This window comes from Dipodomys ordii, unplaced genomic scaffold (assembly GCF_000151885.1).
Source record: "Dipodomys ordii isolate 6190 unplaced genomic scaffold, Dord_2.0 Scaffold192, whole genome shotgun sequence".
NCBI lineage: Eukaryota > Metazoa > Chordata > Mammalia > Rodentia > Heteromyidae > Dipodomys > Dipodomys ordii.
The window spans coordinates 585,074-606,639 of record NW_012267408.1 but is presented as its reverse complement, the minus strand read 5'-3'; the positions used below and the strand labels follow the sequence as shown (position 1 = coordinate 606,639).

Here is a 21,566-nt window from a genome sequence, read left to right as displayed (position 1 = left end):
GGGAAAAGGAAGAGGCAGAACTGATTTATTTCAGTGGCATGTATTTTGTATTTGTTTGTTTTGGATATAAAACTGATATTTATAATTTTAGTAGATAATTTACTGAGCAATGGTCACACATTTCTTAGCAATGTTCTTATAGGTAGATAGATTAACAAAAAATTGAAAGCACTCAATACTTCAAAGCTAGAAAACTTAGATTGTCATCTAAGTTTGAATATTATGAACATGATAAGTAGCTGACTTCTTCTTAACAAATTTGCCATCATAGAATATGTTTTTCTTACTTTCATCTATATTCCCCTAACAATGAAAAGCTTTTTAAATGATGATATATAACAATTATATTCATAGAATGTTTTAAAGTTATTACTTGGATGATTTTTAGCCAGACCATTAATAAGCTTTTCAAATTCAGGATTCAACCCAAGATGTGATATTGCATTCAGTTTTCATATCTCCTATGGCTCTTCCCATCTGTCACACTTCATCAGACTTTCTTTTTTTATTTTTTTTATCGTGAAAATACTTTATAGAGGGGTTACAATTACAGGGGCAAGATAATGAGTACATTTCTTATCAAGCATTGTAGCCTCCTCCTTTGTTTCCCCTTCCCATCCCTCCCATCCTCCCCTCACCCCCCACCCAATCCTCCCAGCTCCCCCCCCCAACCAAAGTTGTAAAGTTTGTTTTCAACATAAGGACTTGTACTTCTAATTGTTGCAATGGGTCCACCTGTATCCCTATTTAAAAGACTTGTTTTTCACCTTCCCCTTCACAAATTATACCGACCTCAAATACAGTGAAAGCAGGGGTTATACCGTGGGGGAGGGACATACAAAACAACAAAGAAATATTCTTATAAATATGTTAGAAACAATCACATGAAAGAAAAAAAAACACTAACAATTGCAAATGATTTTGGCTCTTTTTGATTAAGATTATTCTGTTTTTCTAATATAATTTACACTAATTGTTTTTAAATAAGTTTTTATTGTGAAAATACTGTACAGAGGGGTTACAATTACATGAGCAAGGCAATGAGTACATTTCTTATCAAGCATTGCTTTCTCCTTCTTTGTTTCCCCTTCCCATCCCTTCCATCCCCTGTGTCCCCCAGCCCCCACAAAATTTTAAGTTTCATTTTTTGACATAACATCTTGTATATCTCTTTGTCACAATGGGTCCACCTGTATCCCTATTTAAACAATTTGTTTTTTTCCCCTTCCCCTCCACAAATTATATCAACATTGAAAACAGGGGTTATACCGTGGGGGAAGGACATACAAAGCATCAAAGAAATCATCTCATAAATATGTTAGAAACAATCTCAAGAAAGAAATAAAACATTTGGATACTTATCTTGGGGTTCATTTCACCTAACATCAACTTATTTGACCGTTTCTGCTTGCCTCAGACATATACTAGTTATTGCGAATAAGGGAAACCAAGGGATCTATGTTTCTTTGGATTTTGGCTTACTTCACTTACAATAAAAGACCCCGAATAGCAAAAACGATCCTTAAAGAACAGTGCTGGAGGAATATCGATACCAAATTTCAAACTCTACTTCAAAGCCATAGTATTCAAAACAGCTTGGTACTGGCACAAGAACAGACCTCAGGACCAATGAATAGAATTGAAAACCCAGAAATGAACCCATAGACCTATAGCCATCTAGTCTTCGATAAGGGAGCTAAATAAGTAGAATGGAAGAATGACAGCCTGTTCAATAAATGGTGCTGGCAAAATTGGTTAATCAGTTGTAGAAAACTAAAGCTAGCTCCTTATATATCACCCTGCACCAGAATCAACTCCAAATGGGTAAAAGACTCGGGATCAAAGCAGACACCCCGAAACATTACAGGACAAAGTAGACACCCTGAAAACATTGCAGGATGGAATAAGAGAAACCCTAGGTTTCCTTGGAACAGGCCGAAATTTTCTTAATAGAGACCCAAAAAACACAACAAATCAAAGAAAGGTTGGACAAATGGGATTGCAATAATTGTTTTTCTCATGTTTTCTCTGTGTGAAGTAAAGAAATGGACTTTTGGTAAAAGTAATAAAGATCATATGTTAAGTTACACTCAGTACATACCATGAAAGGGTCTTATAATATAATTTCAAAGGTTTATATCTTTGTGTTTCATTACAGCAAGTTATGTACTGGGATTGCCATACAGGTAAATGCTGACAAGTGACTGCTGCAAAGGGTTCAAAAAAGAATTCTTGTGCCTGTGATATATATTCAGAATGTATTAAGAAAAAGGAAGCTGTTTTTACAAGCCACTTCATTTATTTATTGTGGAAATACCATACACAGGGGTTACAATTACAAGAGCAAGGCAATGAGTACATTTCTTCTCAAGCATTGTTGCCTCCTCCTTTGTTTCCCCTTCCCATCCCTTCCAACCCCTGTGGCCCCCCAACCCCCACAAAATTGTAAAGTTCTTTTTTTGACATAACATCTTGTATATCTCATTGTCACAATGGGTCCACCTGTATCCCTATTTAAACAATTTGTTTTTTCCCTTCCCCTCCACGAATTATACCAACATCAAATACAGTGAAAGTTATACTGTAGGGGAGGGACATACAAAGCAACAAAGAAATAATCTTAAAATATGCTAGAAACAATTTCAAGAAAGAAAAAAAAACATTTGGATACTTATCTTGAAGTTCTGCTCACCTAACATCAACATATCTGACCGTTTCTGCTAGTCTCAGACATATACTAGTTATTCCAAATAAGGGAAACCTTAGGACCTATATATAAAACACACATATTAGTACTTTTAATTTGAAAATAAATTATATAAAACAGAATAGTGAATCTGTTTTTAAATTAATTTCTACTAACTTCAAATTAAATTGGAAGAATGGGCATTGGGGTAAATTGAAATACCCTTAGTATGTTAAATATCAGTTAAATTGTCAACTCTTAGTTGGAGTAGTCTCTCTCACTAAACCTAAAAAAAAATTCTACTGGTTACACTCAGAATTCAACTTTTCTTTTTCTGATGAGATATATCAGGGTTTTCAGTCATAGTTTAGGTTAGGATTTAGAATTGAATCTTAACAAAAGTTGTACAGTTTAACTAATTGTTTCCATTTAACTATCTGTGACTTGGCCCCTTCAAGTTGAAGTGTAGAGGGTAAGACAAAGGGTGGATGGAGTGGAGGCCAAGGGAATTAGAAGGCAAAACAGTTGCTGATCATTTCCAAATTGCTCTCCTTCCTCCTCTGATGTCATTGTGAATAAATTAATTAATGATTTTAGGAAAATCAACATGTCAGGCTTTCAAACAGATATACTTAAAAATGTCCTCATATGTAAATAGACAGTACTTTCAACATATTTTACCATTAGCTTTAAAACCATAGAAACCAGTATTTTTGAAGTAAGTATAATATGTTGGTTATACTGAAATCAAGATTTATTGTCCATGGAAGATGTGCTATTCATCCAGTGAGTTAAAATTCATATTTTCCCCCCCACTGGGGATTCACCATTTAAGTTTGTCTTCTCTGGTGATTTTTATGAGAATCGCCACAAGGCATTTTTTTGATTGTTGCTTACTTAGATAGCAAATTCTTTTTCATTAACTTCCAATATAGATATAAAGGAAAAGATAAGAACACAAGCCATTACCTTGCTCTTTTAGGGAATATGGTCTTGGTTGTTTTAGCTCCCCATCCACCCTCTGCTGTGCCTACTCCTCACTGTTTTTTTTTTTTTTTTTAATCTCAGATACTATCTACTTTACATTCTCAGCCTTGTGTTTCCTCTAGTTATATCAGACCTACTGTACTTTTTTCATTCCCAAGTGAAAAAGGAACAACATGCACCATGCACAGTCTTAATGACATCTTAGCAAATGACTTAAGGCTAAAAACAATAACAATAAAATTAGTGCAGATTCTTATGCTTCAGTTTGCAAAATTGATGGCTTCTTATCTACATTCTTTAATTTCTACAATGAGGTCACCTCTCAGACATTGGCCATGGAGAAAAACATTCATTTTGAAAGGTTAGATTTTTTTTTCTTTTCTGTTTAGGTTGTGTGGCTTGAACTCAGAGCCGAAGCACTGGCCAAGAACTCTTTTGATAAGGCTAGCCTTCTAGGACTTTGAACCACAGATCCACCTCTGGTTTTCTCAGGGTTAATTGAAACTAAGAGTCTCAAGGACTTTCCCTGTCTGGCTTTCAAACCACAGATCTCAGGTTCCTGAATAGCTAAGGATTACAGGAGTGAGCCATAGGATTCTTGGTAGGTTAGATGTATTTGTTTGTTTGTTTGTTGGGTTTTGAATTCTGTGCATGGCACTGTCCCTCAGCTCTTGAAGTCAAGGCAAGAGTTTACCACTTAAGCCACAGCAGTTTTTAGGTGGTTATTTGGAGATAAGTGTCTCACAGCTTTACCTGCCCCGGCTGGCTTTAAACTGTGACTCTCACATCTCAGCCTGCTGAGTAGCTAGTACTACAGATATGAGCCACTGGCACCCAGCTCTATATTTTTTTAATTTTATTTTTATTGTAATGGTAATGTGCAGAGGGGTTAGAGTTACATATGTGAGGTAATGAGTATGTTTCTTGTTAAACAGGGTTAACCCCTCCCTGGTTTTGTCTCCCACTTTTCCTTCCCTCCATCCCCAAATTGTAAAGTTTACTTTCAACATAGTGTTTTGTGAGTATCACTGTTGCATTGGTTCACCCTTTGCCCTTTGTCTCACCATTTTGTTGTTTCCTTTCTCTATTGTGATTATCTATACATACACTATTCTTCCATCAGAATCAAGTCAACCTAATTTTCCTCTCTAAGTTTTTAAAGATTGCCTTTAATTTGCATTGTTTTCCAGATTGTGTTATTTTTGTTTCTATTTCAAATAAATTTCTCCCCAACAAAGATTCCAAATGACCATCCAGAACAGCATCATATCATTCAGATGATATAAGAAAAATGGAGCACCTATTAAAAGAAAGAAACCTAACAAGTGTATTAAAAGAAAATGCTAAAGTTGTTGTTGTAAGAGATCAAGAACTGTATTTTGTTGGTAATTTTACCCACATAAGTTATTTAACCACTTTAATTTAAATATTTAAAATAATATAACTAGAATTATTAGAAAGCAAATGTGTTCTCAAGCCAATTTTGAGTTAAAACAATAGATGTTATGCTAGTATTTAGAAAATTCCAACTAGATAAGTATCCAACATTTAAGTAGATCACCAAATTTCTCTAATTTATGCTTCCTCGGCTTCTTTGATTTTCATCTCTCTCATTATATGACAAGGAGTGGATACTGATATTAGAAAATTTGTACTGAGCTTGGCAAAAACACAAAAATTTCAATAAAATATTTTTAGTTCATGTCATAGTCAAATGTCACCTTTTCTTATTTCCATTTAGTTTTATTTCTGCAATAAGGATATTCAAGTAAACTATTATAACTTTATTACTAAAAGCACCATCTGCTGGTTAATAGTTATGGATGCATTATCAATCTATTTGTCCTGAGATCCTTTGATAAAAGAATAGAAAAATGTTTCTTTCATACATGATTGCACAGATTTTCCTCTGCATATTGAAGTTTCAAGCCTAAAGAAATAGGAGGTAGATTTTATTGGTAAAATGTTTTAGCCCATGTGTGTGCCCATGCAATGAAAATCAATTTTTCAGTTTGCCTTTCATTGAAAATGTTAGGTATATAAATGAGAGCACTTTCTGATCTAAATCCCTGTTACAGAACCAGAAGGCAATTGTTAGTTCAGGAAGTTCAGAAGACTCTCTCCTAGGGAACACTTCAAAATTTAAAATGAAGTCTGTTAACTACCCTGGGTTATTGTCTGATACTAACACCCAGTAAGTTTTATGTAAGTGTTGACAGAAAAGAGAGGAGAACTTAATGAATTGTTATGACTTGACATAAACTATTCATGGTGAGGAAAGAGGACAAGGGAGGACAATCACCTCATATTTTATATTTACTAAATATATATATATATGTATATTTTGGCATAGTATATATATATATATATATAAATATATATATGTATATTTTGGCATAGTATATATATATATATATATATGTATTTACATATATATATATTATGCCAAAATCTGATTATTTAAATAGACATTAGCAAGGGATAATTGTTTCTGATCTTTGTCATTTTAAAAAAATAATGAATTAATCCAAGAGAGAAGAAATTGTGTTGCTTTCTTTTTTTTTTAGATTTCAAAAATATGGGAAAGAATAAACTCCAGAATGAGCATTTGACCTAAGGTTTTATGAAAGCAAGACAGAGAAATCTCCTATCCCTCCATGACTTTGATGTAAATTCAATAGAATTCATTATTTTACATCATCTTGAGGAGTCTGAGTAGATTATTTTAAATTAAAATTTAATGAAGGAAAATCTGAGCTATTCTGAGCTATAGAGAGGGGAAAAGATTTTTTATTTACTTTTTTAATATTTTTATTGTAAAGTTACTGTACAGAGGGCTTACAGTTGCATAATGAGTACATTTCCTATCAAACATTGTTACCTCCTCTTGGTTTTTCACCTACTATCCCTTCTCTCCCCACCTCCCCAACTTCTCCCTCCCTCCCAAGTTGTAAAGTTCAAAGATGTTTTTATTTTATTAAAAATGAATTTCCTCCATTACTTGTGGAATAAACTCTTCAAAATCAACTAAGATAAAGTACACCTTAGAAGTAGTAGAGGTGCCATTTGAAGTCAAACCCTTTGTTGCCAAAGGTGGTATTTTCAGCTTTACAAAAGAGGTGTCACTTATAACAGTACATTTTTTCTAAATAGTAGAGGTGGGTAGTTGAGGAGGCCTACAAATTTTCCTGGTAGTTAGATAGCTTAAACCACATAATGGTATGTGTTTATCAGTCTTTCTGTAGGAGCCAAATATACATGAGACTGTAAAATAATGACTTCTATTGCATATATCCCACATCTAACTCTTCTAGCCATTTTCATGATAAACTCAGAGTCCCAGAATATGCTCTCTGATCATTTTTAAAGATTCCATATTCATGAAGTAACAAAAAGTAACTTCAACAAATAATTCAACAATATTTTTCCCAAGTCTTGGAACATTTCTGAGTCCAATGAGAACAAACTATATTCATGTAAATCCTAGGATTCACGATAAAAATAAGGGCTGGTGCTCTAAGAAAATTTGCTTTATCACAAACACTTTACAAAGCACAGTATCAAGAAGGGCTCATAAAAGGTTGCCAAAGTGAGACTGAAAAATTGCAATATAGGAAGGTTGGTGCTGATGGCTCACACCTGTAATCCTAGCTACTTAGGAGGCTGAGATCTGAAGAGTTTGGTTCAAAGGTAGCCAAGCCAGAAACCTGAAGTGGCACTGTGTCTTCAAGGAGTAGAGTGCAGCCAGGCACAGGTAGCTCATTTCTATAATCCTAGCTACTCAGGAGGCTGAGATCTGAGGATCACAGTTTAAAGCTAGCCAGGGCTGGAAAGGCCATGAAACTCTTGTCTCCAATAAACCACCAGAAAACTGGAAGTAGCACTGTGGCTCAAGTGGTAGAGCACTCGCCTTGAGATGAAGAGATGAGGGGCAGTGCTAAGGCCCAGAGTTCAAACCCCATGACCGACAATAAATAAACAAATAAATAAAATTAAAATAAAAAATAAGTAGAATGCTGGTCTTGAGTACAAAAAGGCTCAGAGACAGTGCCCACAACACACACACACACACACACACATAATGTTAAGGAAAGTGCCTCATTATGTAAACTCATTAAATTCAATTTTCCAATCATAAATATAATATATTTAATGAAAATAATGTTAATCTCCCAACATATACATTAAACATCTCAGCTTAATGTGCAGAAGTCCTTGTCAGTCCTGCATTATCACCATTTGTGAGCAAATGGTGAATATTTCTTTGCTCTAATTTTGTAACACTATAGCTCGCTATATTCAAAAGGTGTCTTCAAAGTGAGGAAAAATGGGTTAGTTAATTTAAGTGATGAAGTAGGAAGTCTAGGTAAACTTAATCAAACATCCTTATATTCAAGATGAAGAGCATGAAAAAACACCTATTTTTTTGGTGAGCAACATTAATGTTTACCACAAAAAAATTACATCAGGCAGGCGCTGGTGGCTCATGCCTGTAATCCTAGCTACTCAGGAGGCTGAGATCTGGAGATCATGGTTCAAAGCCAGCCCAGCCAGGAAACTCGGTGAGACTCTTTATCTCCAATAAACCACTAGAAAACCAGAAGTGGTGCTGTGGCTCAAGCGGTAGAGTGCTTGCTTTGAGCTGAAGAGTGTAAGGAAAGTGCCTAGGCCAGAGTTCAAGCACCACGACTGACAAAAAAAAAATTGCATCAGTAATATAGTGTTCTCTATGAAGTGTCAAGTCACAGATGCTCAGACATAAGGTATGTGTGATATAATTCCATTTGAATTAATTTTGAGTACCAAATTCTATATATTCCTCAATAGTGATCTTTTGGAAAAATATACCCATGGATACTAAAAAGGTTACAAAATCTGTGCATAATTGTTTCTTTACTCCATCTCACACATATTTTATATATATATATATATATATACACACACACATATATATATATATATATATATATATATATACAGAGAGAGAGACAGATGGATAAATAGATGTATCTACATATAGATAGCTAGAGATATAGGTATATCTACCTCTCTATCTCTCTATCTCTATGTATTTATGTATTTTTATATGACTATATATCTATAATCAAACTTCATTTGTTGTCCATAAAATGTCATCCACTGCTTCTCAATAATATCTGAAGAAACTGACTTTTCCATGGACACTGCATTCTGTGTAGAGTCTGAAGATCACACATCAGTTTCCTCTCTAATCATCTTCCTAGGAACAATGACTTAGTCCTTGCTGATTGTCCCTTGACATTCTCCTATTTGCTATGATTACTTCATGATCAACATCATTCCAAACATAGTAAATCCATAATAAATCTTCTATGATTATTTCCTGGTCAAGGTTATTCCAGACATGGAAAATCTTAGAACTTCTTTCCCCAAAATTTGTTCAGGGAATTCAGAAACTTTGTTTCCCTGAATCATAAAGAAGCCAGCAGAAATTCCTAGGTGTCATCTTGAGATCATAATGAACCTGCCTTTGATAAAGACCCAAGAGCAGAGTTTGAAATAACCTGAACTCTGGGAAATATTGTTACAACTCTTATCTTTGCATGGAGTTCAACTTTACTTTAGGAATTTTCTGGCCCAACCATTTCCCTTTATTTCTTATAACAACTTACTTTCGGTTTCTGCTTCTTGAAAACAAACATACAATATTAATGGAAATGAACATACAGATTATTGGGTTGCTCTCCAGTGGAAGAGTATCATGTTAAAAGCTGTTTGGGAGGTCAACATTTTTTTAACTATTCCCAGTCCCTATCGGTAAGAGAAACAATGTAGTGAGGTAAGAGGTATTCCTTAAGAGTTTGCATTTAATTGATGGTTATTACTGTTCATACTGCTTATTCATAATTGTAAACTTACATTTTTCAGCCTGAAGTATGGACATTCTGAATGAAACTAGTGCTGAAAACTGGCTTTGCTCTCATTATATGTATAGTCTTGGGCAAACCAAGTTTGTTGGATCTCAATTCCTTTAGCCAGTACATTTGGGAAATTGATGGTCTCCAATTTATACAAAAATCCAGTAGTTAATACTGGCAAAGAACTTAGAAAAAGTACTTTTGGTATCTTAATCACAAAGTAAGGAATAGTTCTTTTGAGATTTACTAAGCTGCTTTTATTAGTTTTCAGTTTAGGTTTTCTAAGATTGCAAATAATTGAGGCACTTCACCAATGACTTTAAGTGGACCCAAGTAAATAAGTAACAGAATTTTCATAGAGTTCAGATTAAAACAGCTATCATATTTCTGATTTCCTGCCCTTATCACAGATGTATTTTGCTTTATTGATATTTTCTTTCTTGAAAATGTTTATTAAGAACTTAGCTTGTGTTAAAAGTGTTTAGTAGATGGGAGACAGCTGCAAATGTAAAATGGATAGCACTTTTACCTTCTTGAGGCTTAGTACTTAATAGTACAGTGAACCCTAAAAGGAGTTAGGCTACTTAAAAAATAAGCTCATAAATACATAAATGTATTGTTGTAAAAGATGTCACCAACTGAAGTTGCAATAAGAAAAAGTAAAAGCAAGCTCAAATGGAGTCTAGGAAGTAAGGGGAAGATTGGTGTTTTCTCTACAAATAGCTTCCTCTAGAGTAAAGTGTTCAGGAAGGAGTCAATAGCATAGATAATAGCCCTGAGGCATAAAGCAACTTCCTGTTGTCAGAAAACTCAAATATCTCCTTACACATAAGGTAGAATAAAGCATGGAATACATAGTTCAGAATGTGACTAGAAAGTTTAACAAAGACAGGATCACCCTGCATTTTAGAGATTATTTTATAGATTCAGAGACTCTTCCAAAGCATATCAAGTCAGGGATATGGTTTCATTTTATATGTTATAGATGTCAGTGAAAATGATTTGGAGACTAATTAAATAAGCATGAAAATGGATTTGTAAAAGTGAATTAATAGGATATTTTATTTGCCTGGAGCAAAGTATTGCTTTGGACAAAGGTGGTTGGTAGTAAAGGTAATTAGTTGAATTATTAGTTAAGAATTTGAATTAATATATATTGAAATCACTTAAATTGTGTGGATGAACCTGATGCCATGGTATATACCCACTCCTTGTTTCTGAACCATCTCCTGTGAAAGTAGGCTGCTAGAAACACCAAGAATCCCTTATGTAGAAAAAGTTGAGACATGTTTTGAAGTAATGAACTACTGTCTATTCCTCAGGACCACATATACAGCAAATGATTATTTCCACTTTACAGAGAACATCTACTCAAATTGCTGTTATAATATCTCTGTTTTTTAGGACAACCAAAGTAATAACTAAGACTGTTATTTTGAATGATTTTTAATCATTTAGCCTAACAAATTCTTAGGTGCATCATACATGAGAGGTAAGTTTGGGATATATTGAGTTTAAGACCCCTATGAGCTAAGCAAGTGCAGGTGTCAAGTCATTCCTTAGCTATAGAGGGCTATGGGATCCAAAAACGAATGACAATAAGATTAGATGGTGTTGATATCATAAAAAGTAAATGTAGCATAGGAAGGAGGAAAACATAAATCAAGGAAAATGTGGCTTTCCACAAAGATTTGGAGTTGCTGGTTCATCATTTGTCAACACAATCACTTTTAACAAAATTATCACATTTTTTTCAGAGGATACTTTCATGTTTAATCTTGAGAAATTTTATCCCTTGGTTTTCTTTGGTAAGGAGACTCTGAAATGGTATCAAATATTCTATAACTGTCAGCTTTTGGTACTGTGTACGAGAAAAATGCTGTAAAAATGTTATTGTTCCCTAGCCAGCACTTGAGTTAATGATGTATCACATATAGACCACTCATAATTTGCTTCTGAAGAGTTCAGGTCACACTATCCCTAAAAGTGATGTCTTAGCATTTGAGAAAACAGGAGAAGTAGGAAGATTACTTGCTCCTTCCCTCAACCATCTACCCTGAAGATCTTCATTCAAATACTTGTGTTACTTATTCCTAGAGGAAAACAGATAAAGACACAGAAACACCCTAACAGATGTGTTCTAAGCTTCCTGCAGCTTAGTAACATTTGAATATATACCTTTATGTCAGTAAGATTTTCCTTAAAGTGATCTATCCTTTAGCCAAGTTAAGCATACTTATATGGAATATATGTTTTATTATATAATCTTTTCTATCTCAAAAATTTATAGTAAATACATTTGAGTGTTTTATATTTGTATCTCTAGCTGTCTCTTCAAAGGGGAATATAGTTGAAGACCAAGGACAAAATATCCATTCAGAGTTAAATGTAGAGAATAGTTCCTCTCCTAGACTGAAGGATAGTAAAGATGTTAATTATTTATATAAATATTTTCATACATTATAATATAAATGATAGCCTTGTCTGCTTTTCATTGAGGCTTTTTATGCTTTGGTTTTATGAAATTTCTAAAGGAAAAGATAGTATAATTTGTATCTCTGATAAAAATTGTGTTGATATGTAATTTCAAACTTTGCTCCACCAACTTCACAATATTATACAACACTGTGGGTGTACAGTTCCCTCTCTTTTTTTAATGGAAAGTAATTAGTAGCATATTGAACTATTTAAATATATATATATATATATATAATAAAGACTGTTATGTAAAATTGTTGTTTCATCATGTCACATCTCTATAAGTAATAGAAAAAAACATAAGATTGTAATTTGGTTGAGTAGCAATAAACAAAAGAGAAAACATGGGATTTTTATTACTTTATATAATTACAACATTTAAGATTGATGACAGTCATTTTTTGCCTTCAATGTTTCTTTCAATTAATTATAGGCAGGCCTACATGCACTTAGATCTTGCCTCAGTAGCTAATTTACAAGGCAACAAATTTAAGAAGAAATGTAAAGTAAATTATTTTTTATAAAAAAGAGAAGACAGAATGAAATAAAAATAAAAACTGAAGAAAAGATACGAAGAAAAATGACAAGAGAAATAAACAGGGGAAAAAATTAAGGAAGGGCTGAGAAGTCACAGGAAAGAGAAAAAAAAAAAGAAACAAACACAAAAGAAGAAAAGTAGACTCTTTGGTACACTCATCATTTCCGGGATTTACAGCTAGAATCTGCCTTTCTTAAAAAAAAAAAAAAAACACATGTTGAGAGACATGGCATTGCATTTCTTATTACAGACTGTACTAAACCCTAGGTGACCTCTTATTTTGTAATAAAAGTTATAATTTCAGCAAATAGGTTTTATCCATTAACTCCATAGCCCACTTGATATAACCTGAGATTAAGTTAAATTTAAAGTCCAAGTGAGCTCAAAGGTGTAGGTGAAGGTTGTTGCTATTAGGTCTAACTGAATAACAGCTTTGAAAAATCCCAGCCCCATAAAAATCCTGCTCAGGCAGGCAGAGCCACCTCTCCAGCTTCCCGGTGATTGCTGAGAGAGAGTGCACTGTTGTTTCTATGGAGAATCCTAAAGATGGCTGTTCGGGCTGACATTTTTACTACTGTATAGTTGAAAAGGGGAAAATTAGTAATAGAAGGGCAGATGTCATATTCTTTCTCACCTTTCACTGTCAGTCTCTCTGTCTTGGTCTCTGTGTTTCTGTTGGTCTCTCTCTCTTTCTCTCTCTCTCTCTCTCCCTTCCTGCTTTCTTTTTCATTTTAAAAAGTCTTGCAATTTTTTCCACTTTACAGGTGACAAAACTCAGCATGCAAGTCTAGAGACAGAAGAAAATATCCTCTCAAAACTCTGAGTTTTCACTGAAATACACTGATAAGCAGTTAAAGAGGAGAGTGTCGAAAAGGAAGAATCAGCATAGCAGAGTTGGGTCACTAGGTCAACACTATTCATAAAATTACATACTCATTTTTCAGTACTAAAGGAAATATGGGGAACATGCACAATTTTGCTACTTATTTTGCTTTTTGTTATTGTTGTTTTAAATGTCATGCTATATAGCCCAAGTTTGCTTTGAAATCCCAATCCTTTTGATGTTTTCTGAATGCTGAGATTACAAGCAAATATGCCACCATCTGGCTAAAATTTAGAGGATCTCAATAGATTTAGAGAAGAATTAAAGTGACCTAGAAGAAAGACTTTTGACCTTCAGCCAAATTTTTGTAAGTTTCTCTCTTTGGGACTGTAATAAATAGAGTAAAAGAGTATGTAACAAAAATCTGGCTAGATGTTTTCAGTGACTTCAATCTCTTCTTGCAAAATGAGTTTAGTATAGAAAGCTCAGGGAAGAGATCAGAATTGAGTAGTCTAGAACTTAGGCAGATAAGGGAACTTTTCAGAAAGCCTGTAGAAACAAGGTCATAAGAATCTTGATCCTGAAAGTAGATCCCCCAAGGCCTCTAACCATGTCAAAGTGTCTCTATTAAAGGTGACCAAGAAAAATCCGTCAGGGAGTAGATAAATTTCCAAGTAGATAAACGTTGAACCAAATAGGCTACAATTGTTTCATTCAGCTTCCAGAGAGTTCTGCTTCAAAAGATTCTATACACAAAGCATACACAGTACCTTTTTGAGCTATCAGGGTTGAAGTATAGAGGCCATTTGTCAACTTGTTTCAATTTATGTGCCCATGGTATAGCATGAAATCCCTAAATAGGAATAAATCATCTGCTAAGTTCTGGGAAGAGTCCTGTGTAACTTCTTCTTACGACAGCACTTGTAAACCATAGATCACAGCCCATTGCACACTCCCCTTGGGCTTCACATTTTGTTCATGAATGTATAATGTATTTTGGAAGTTAAAGTTTTAGTAACTATCATTGAAAGGCATCCTAAAACTATTGCCTGAAATTGTAGTGACCTGATAATAATGATCAATGAAAGAATGAAAGAAGGAAAAATGTGCACTGCCCCAGGGAATACTGACAATATACACAACCACACTCAACATTAAACTCAACACATAAATGACCACGTTACAAAAATAAATATTCATATGACAGTATCCATTCATCTCCTGACTTTCTCTGACTTTCTAAGTATTTTTACTTGAGTACATACATATTTAATGGCTATCTAATATGTGTTCAGATAGGATTTGTTTGGTACTGGTATTAGGGCTTAAAATAAGGTCTCAGTACTCCAATACTTGTGCCACACTGCCAATCCAGCATTTTGGTAGTTAATTGGTGATAAAGACTCTTATGTTCTTTTGAACTGAGATCCTCTAGGCCTAAGTCTCCTGAGTAGTTAAGATTACAAGCATGAGCCACCAATGCTTTCCCAGAAGTTGTTTTCAGTGAGGATTACTGGAATCACCATTTTAGACACAAAATGTTACTCTTAGGATGTTTATATTCCTATAGGCAAGAAATTAGAAACAAAGTAGGATATAGTGCCATACACAAAGAACCTACGCCCTCTGTAAGAAAACCAAAATTTTAAGGCTTATCTGAACTATATGAGCTTCAGAGAATTCTGGATTACATAGCAAGATGTTGTCTTAAAAAAACAATAGACAAATAAAACTCAAAGATTAGGCTGGCAAAATCTAAACTATGTTCAACACTGCTAAATGACAAAGGAAAAATAAAGCTAGCAATTCTTCTTGACCATGTTTGCACTGAGAATATGAAGTGGTACACATCATGGCTCCTGTCCTGATGGTGCTCAGTAATCGATCCTACAATCAACATGTCAACGAAGTGACACATGCTCATAAATTTCTTGACACCTGAATACATAAGGACGGGGGGGGGCGGGGGAGAACTACAGAGGATATTGTCCTATTGTCAGATAAAAGATGACAAATGGAGAAAGAAGTGATGGTACTTCATTGAGTGCCAATATTTGCTTTGATATATAAGAAATGTATAGAATTTTCTTAGATGGGTTGATTGGCCAAGGATGGTAGGTGGTAGATAAGAATTCTAATATAATAAGGGGGCTGGGAAGGTGTCTCAGTGGTAGAGCGCTTGCCTTGCATGCATGAGGCCCTGGGTTCGATTCTCAGCAACACATAAGCAAAAAGAAAAAAGCCGGAAGTGGCGCAGTGGCTCAAGTGGTAGAGCCCTAACCTTGAGCTAAAGAGCTGAGGGACAGCACTCAGGCCCAGAGGTCAGGCCTCATGATGGCTGTAATTTATAAATTTATTTAGGTAAGGGTCCAGAAGCAGAGAAAAGTAACTGAGTGTGTATGCTTCATTAGAGTATGAAGTAAGAGCCAGGAGGGTTAAAGAAGGCAGGCTTGAATCCCACCAAATACATGATTGGGTTAGAAACTTTGGCAAGGGAGTGAATGGCTCTAATTTGTATTTTAGAAATGTTACTTGATTAAGGAATGCAACTCAGACGGGGTAATCAACAGAAAAGACTGTAGGTGGAGAATCATTTGTTTAGTCCAGATTGGGTATTCAGAAAAATTTGAGATCTGCTTTGTTATTTAATTGTTTGCTTCCCTAATCTTGACTACTTATAATGTGCCAACATAGTTCAAATGACTTGTTAACTACCCACAGAAGGTGCTGACATATATCCAATTAAAAATTTTTATTCAGTAGTGCTGATTGCAATCAAGGAGTGATATTTAAAATATTACTAATTGTTTATGTTTTATTGAGCGATGAGAGGAGAGAGCCTTCAGCTAGTTCTTTCCTGCACAGATAAAAAATAATAAGCTGATAAACTGCTATCTAAAAGTCTACTTATAAAGAACATTAGTAATGTACTGACATTTCTATAGGATATGAAATAAAATGAAAATTATATTTATAAAATGACTGGCATATAGGGAAAACATAACTTTAGGGAACTAACTCGTGAAACAAAGAACATTCTTACTTTGTTTTCACTTCATCTCTTTGTGGTTCTCCAGTTCATTTTCTACCTCATGTTTGAATTATTTTCTTTTACTTCAGGCATGCATTGTTTTAATGATGCAGGCTTAGCAATCCTAGGAAGATATAAAGCAAGTTAAAAATATCTCCTAAGATTATATAGCAAGTCCAAGGGTGCTCTCTATGTTGTGCATATCTCCATCACTCTATCCAATGTTACTTGGGTAATAATGTAAGAAGCAATGCTCACCCATGGTTATGCTAATTCTTGGAGAAGGAAATGCCAAGATCCTGTGATCTGTTCTCTATGTTGGGAATTTTGTGAAAGGGATAATACAAATAGGTTAAGTACATACAAACGTGAAAATGAAGGGTTCTATGAAGGACATAACGTCTCTCTGAAGCCACATGATTGCTGACAATATATAGGAAATCCTTATTTTCATCTAGCCTGGAGTAGAGCTGATGTTGAAAATAACTTGGAGAATAACAGTCAAAGTATTGAGCATTGTTGTTTTTGAATGTATTTCATGACTACTATATTTTCAGTAATTTTTATAATAGTGCATATTAGAGAAACAGTCCAGTTATTTGTGTTCAGCCTGTGAGAAATATATGGAACAGTATTGGGTATTGGGATTGTTTCTCAGAGAAACAAATGTATATATACAAGTACAGAAATTTACAATTCTCTGAATATTAAATATGTATTTTTAAAATTTTATTTTAAAGGTGTTGTACAGAGGGGCTACAGTTATGCAAGTCAGATAATGAGTACATTTCTCTTTAAACAATGTCTTTAAACAATCCCTTATTTTCTCCCAATTTTTACCCTCCTGATCCCCCTTCTTCCAAGTTGTATAGTTCATTATTAACATACTGCCTAGTGAGTATCACTGCTGAATTAATTCAACCTTTGTCCCACTGTTTCTGTGCTTTCCCTTCCCCTCCCCAAATCAGAATACCTTACTTATAAGACAAACAGTACAGAAATCAATAACAATGACAAAGAAAAAAGAATGAAAGGAAGAGAAAGAGAGAAAGAAAGAAAACTGGAAACAGTGCAAAGAAAACCTCGTTTCCATTTCTTGAAGTTCATTTCGATAAGCAGGATTTTTCATGATCATGTGCACATAAATATAGAGCCCTTGTGATCTGTTCCTAACTTTGTTCTCACAGTGTGAATGTTTAGAGTGCTGTTTAATTAGTCCTACCTAAGTATAATTATTTGTCTTGTAGTCTCTATTGGTTTCCTTGTAGTATATAAGAATAATACAGCATCTTTTCATTGAGATCAATTTCAATATCTAAGAGGTAAATATTTTCACAAGTACTACAAATGTTAATATGTTTCTGGGAAGAACTTTCCTTCTAGTTTTAGTGAAAAATCTATTTCATATTTGTAAATTCTCTAAATTTCTTTATTGATTTTTTTCAAAGTATAAGGTAAACTTCTAAATGTAATCTGGCAAAACATAAAGGAAACATTTTTTTAGGTTTCCTCATTTTTTTTCTAAGAGGGCTTCAATTACAGGAAAAGTAAACCAAATAATAAATACAACAATTCACAATAGATAATTGGCTGAATTAACATTCAGAAATTCTAGAATTTCTGGGGAGAACTAATGGAATAGAAGCACACTGCTGTCCTAATTATTAGCAAATACTTTTAAACAGGCCTTTTCATAATTTTTGGACTTGATTTTTCACTAAAATAGAAAAACATAATCATATGTCAAACTGCTGTGTGAAAGAGGTCATAACAATTTATCATAGGGATTTTTTTAGGCCATGTCAATAGATTTTAAGGGTATCTTACTAGTCAATTTTGCTGTTCAACCACATACAGATAAGATTATAGCCTCAAATGTTTTATTTACAGATATAATGGTACAAAATGAAACTTTATCCTTAATTGTGGCTTTTAATTCTTAACTGGATTTGTTTTTATTTTCAGAATGTTCCAGTCAGTAGTTGTTAAATTGCATTGTATGTAACATTTTTACTATACAATCACACAATTGTCAATGTTTACATTTCAATTTTTGGAAGCCCTAACCTTGGGTTGAGTGTGGTATTGTTATATTCCTTCTAGATATATTTATCTTCATTCTCTCTAATTTTCCACCATTTTTCTACATTCTGCTTCTCTATTTAGAGATACATCATGTTTACATAAAAATAGAATGAGAGTCCTCTTTTCTTCTAGTTTCCTATTAATGTGTAGAATATAATTTATTAGCGATACTAACTACAGCTTCATTCTAATAAAATAAAGGCATGGGCACTTGCATCTAGCAGGACTGAGAATTAACACAAAATGTGACATTTAGTTGTTATTTGGTCTCAAATCCCAATATATACATATATATACATACACACACATATATATATGTGTGTATATATATGTATATATATTTATACATTTATTATATATGCTTATATTTATATTTACATATACATTTGCCAGTATATTTATATATATTTGCCAGTACATATGCATATATACATATATATGTCTATCTATATAGACATATATAGACAGATATATAGAGAGATATAGAGATATATAGATATCTATATAGACATATATATATATATATATATTTGCCAGTCCTGGGGCTTGCACTCAGGCCTGGACACTGTCCCTGATTTTGATCAAGGCTAGTACTCTACTACTTGAGCCATGGGCACCACTTCTGGCTTTTTCTGTTTATGTGGCAATGAGGAATCAAACCCAGGTCTTCATGCATGCTAGGCAAGCCTATCACTAAGCCCCATTCTCAACCAAATCTTTATTTTGTAATTTAATTTTATTGTAAAGGTGTTGCACAGAGGGGTTTCAGTTGCATATGTAAGGTAGTGAGTACATTTCTTGTCAAACATTGTTACCCCTACCTCATTTTCGCGCACTATCCCTCCCTCTAACTCCTCCCCACCCCAAATTGTAAAGATCATTTCCCTATGTCCTTTGTCTCAACAATTTGTTTTTCCACTTCTCTTCCCCAAATCAGATAAACTACATAGATGAATGGGGGAAGAAAATGTAATAGATAGACACAATGCAATTCTATGCTTCCATCAGAAAGAATAACATGGCTCAATTCTTAGGGAAATGGAAAAACTTGGAAAATAATCATATTAAGTGAACTAAGAGAGACCCAAAGAAATATAGGCTCCATGGTTTCCCTCATTTGTAATAATTAGTATATGTCTAGGATAGTCCTAGCAGAGGATCACAATAGCTCAATAGCTATGTACACTTGTCCATCTAAAACGATGCTATGGAAACAAGAGTTTATTTTTTTTAACATACTGTATGAAGTTATCTCTTCATTCTTTCATTTTCCCCCTTGAATCTTTAAAAAGAAGAAAATAATTCTGTCCTCATGGATTTTGTAAGCTGAGTGTGAGGCTAAAATAAAACTCCTTAGTGAGGTGTTCCTTATAAGGTAATGAATTGAACACTTCCTGCTACAAAAAGGGATTTAGACCTAGCAGTGCAGGATATAGTTAACAATTTTGGAACATCAAGACTGAAATAGACTTAAATTTTATATATAACTCAGTCTGTGTTTTTTTCCCTGCAGATTTGGAACTACTTGCAAAGTATCCATTGTTAACAAAATGCCTAATCGTTCTGGATGTGACCAGTTAGAATTTACTGTAGGGGTTAGCAAACTTTTTCTTTTTCTTTTCTTTTAACAAGCAGCTAGCCAATGAGCTAGACACTGAGACCATGAAGCTTCTGTCACAGTCGTCTCTTCTACTGAAGCACACATTGCATATTGTAGACAATGCAGAATGAAGAGAAGGACCTGAGTGTTAATAGCTCCATTTACAGGAACAAGAGTCTCAGTCACTGCTCAATAGTAGTTGCACTATTTTTCCATGAAATAAGAAAAAGTGAGAGAGAAAGAGAAAACATTTTACCAGTTTGTAGTAAGACGGCCTTTTTCCTTCAATATCTGGCTCACAATTATTATTATTCCTCATTTTAATGGATAGTTCTGTACTCTCAGGGATCTCTTTAAATTACTATGTAAAAAATCTCTTAAATGTGACTTTATCTTTACTGAATTTAGCAATTTTAGAACAGACAGTATTTTTCTCTGCTGCCACTATATTGTGTGGCACTGAGAAAGCTGCTGATTCTAGTGCTGTGTGTCAAGCAAGGACCTCTCATTATCAGGATCTGTTGGCACCTGTGGCCAAGTTCAGCATTTCTACCGCCTCAAGCCTCTACAATGATCTTTTTCAACATTCAGTAAGTTGATTCCTACTGATGCTTTGCAGTTATATTAAAGGAGAATGTCAAGTACCTGTTATGTGGCCAATGTTATTTAAATCTGGCATGTGTGTTTGTGTGTGTGTGTGTGTGTGTGTGTGTGTGTGTGCATGTGCCTGTGTGTGTGTTTGTATCTATTTCATATTCCTGATGGTGTAGCCACTGCACCAATGTTTCTCACTTATCTAGTAAGTCATTACATTAAAGTGGTTTACTGAAGATATTTAGTATGTTGACATTTTATTGACCACTGGCTTAGAAGTTCAATAGGATGCACATCTACACAGGCATTACATAGAGCTCACATCTATGCAAAGGCATCAAAGAACAATGCACTTCTACCTGGAGGAACTTGTACTTTGCTTTTCTCTGCCCTACCGACCACATTTTTCTATGAAGATGACTTATTTCCCTCCTTATTTACCTGAATAATATGAAGAGAATGAAATGCAAATATTATGTTATCATTCAGGAAGACATGGCTTTCTTCTCTAGTCCATGAATGCCTCATTCAAATGCCACCTTCTTGAGATTTTGCTAAGTCCCACTTCCAAAATATTCTCTCCTGGATCCCACAATGCTCCATTCCTTTTCCTGATCTATTTTACCAAAAGTAAAAAGTGCTATTTGGCAGTGCTCTTTACATTAATTGATTTGTTTATTGTATGGCTTTCCAGGTAATTACATAAAGGTATGACAAAACTATTTTTGAGGAATTTAAATTAGTTGCTGGCATGGATCAGGCATTCAACAAGTATTTGTTAAATGAATGATGACATTAACTTCCTCTCCTTGCAATGCATGTATTAATGTCCTCAATTAGAAATAAG

At 34.2% G+C, this 21,566-nt stretch overlaps 1 protein-coding gene across 2 annotated transcripts in view; it reads right to left on the bottom strand.

Moving 5' to 3' along the window:
• The window catches only part of Lrrtm4 (leucine rich repeat transmembrane neuronal 4), a 778,329-nt gene that overhangs the window by 562,322 nt on the left and 194,441 nt on the right, over positions 1 to 21,566 (bottom strand). The window lies entirely within an intron of this gene.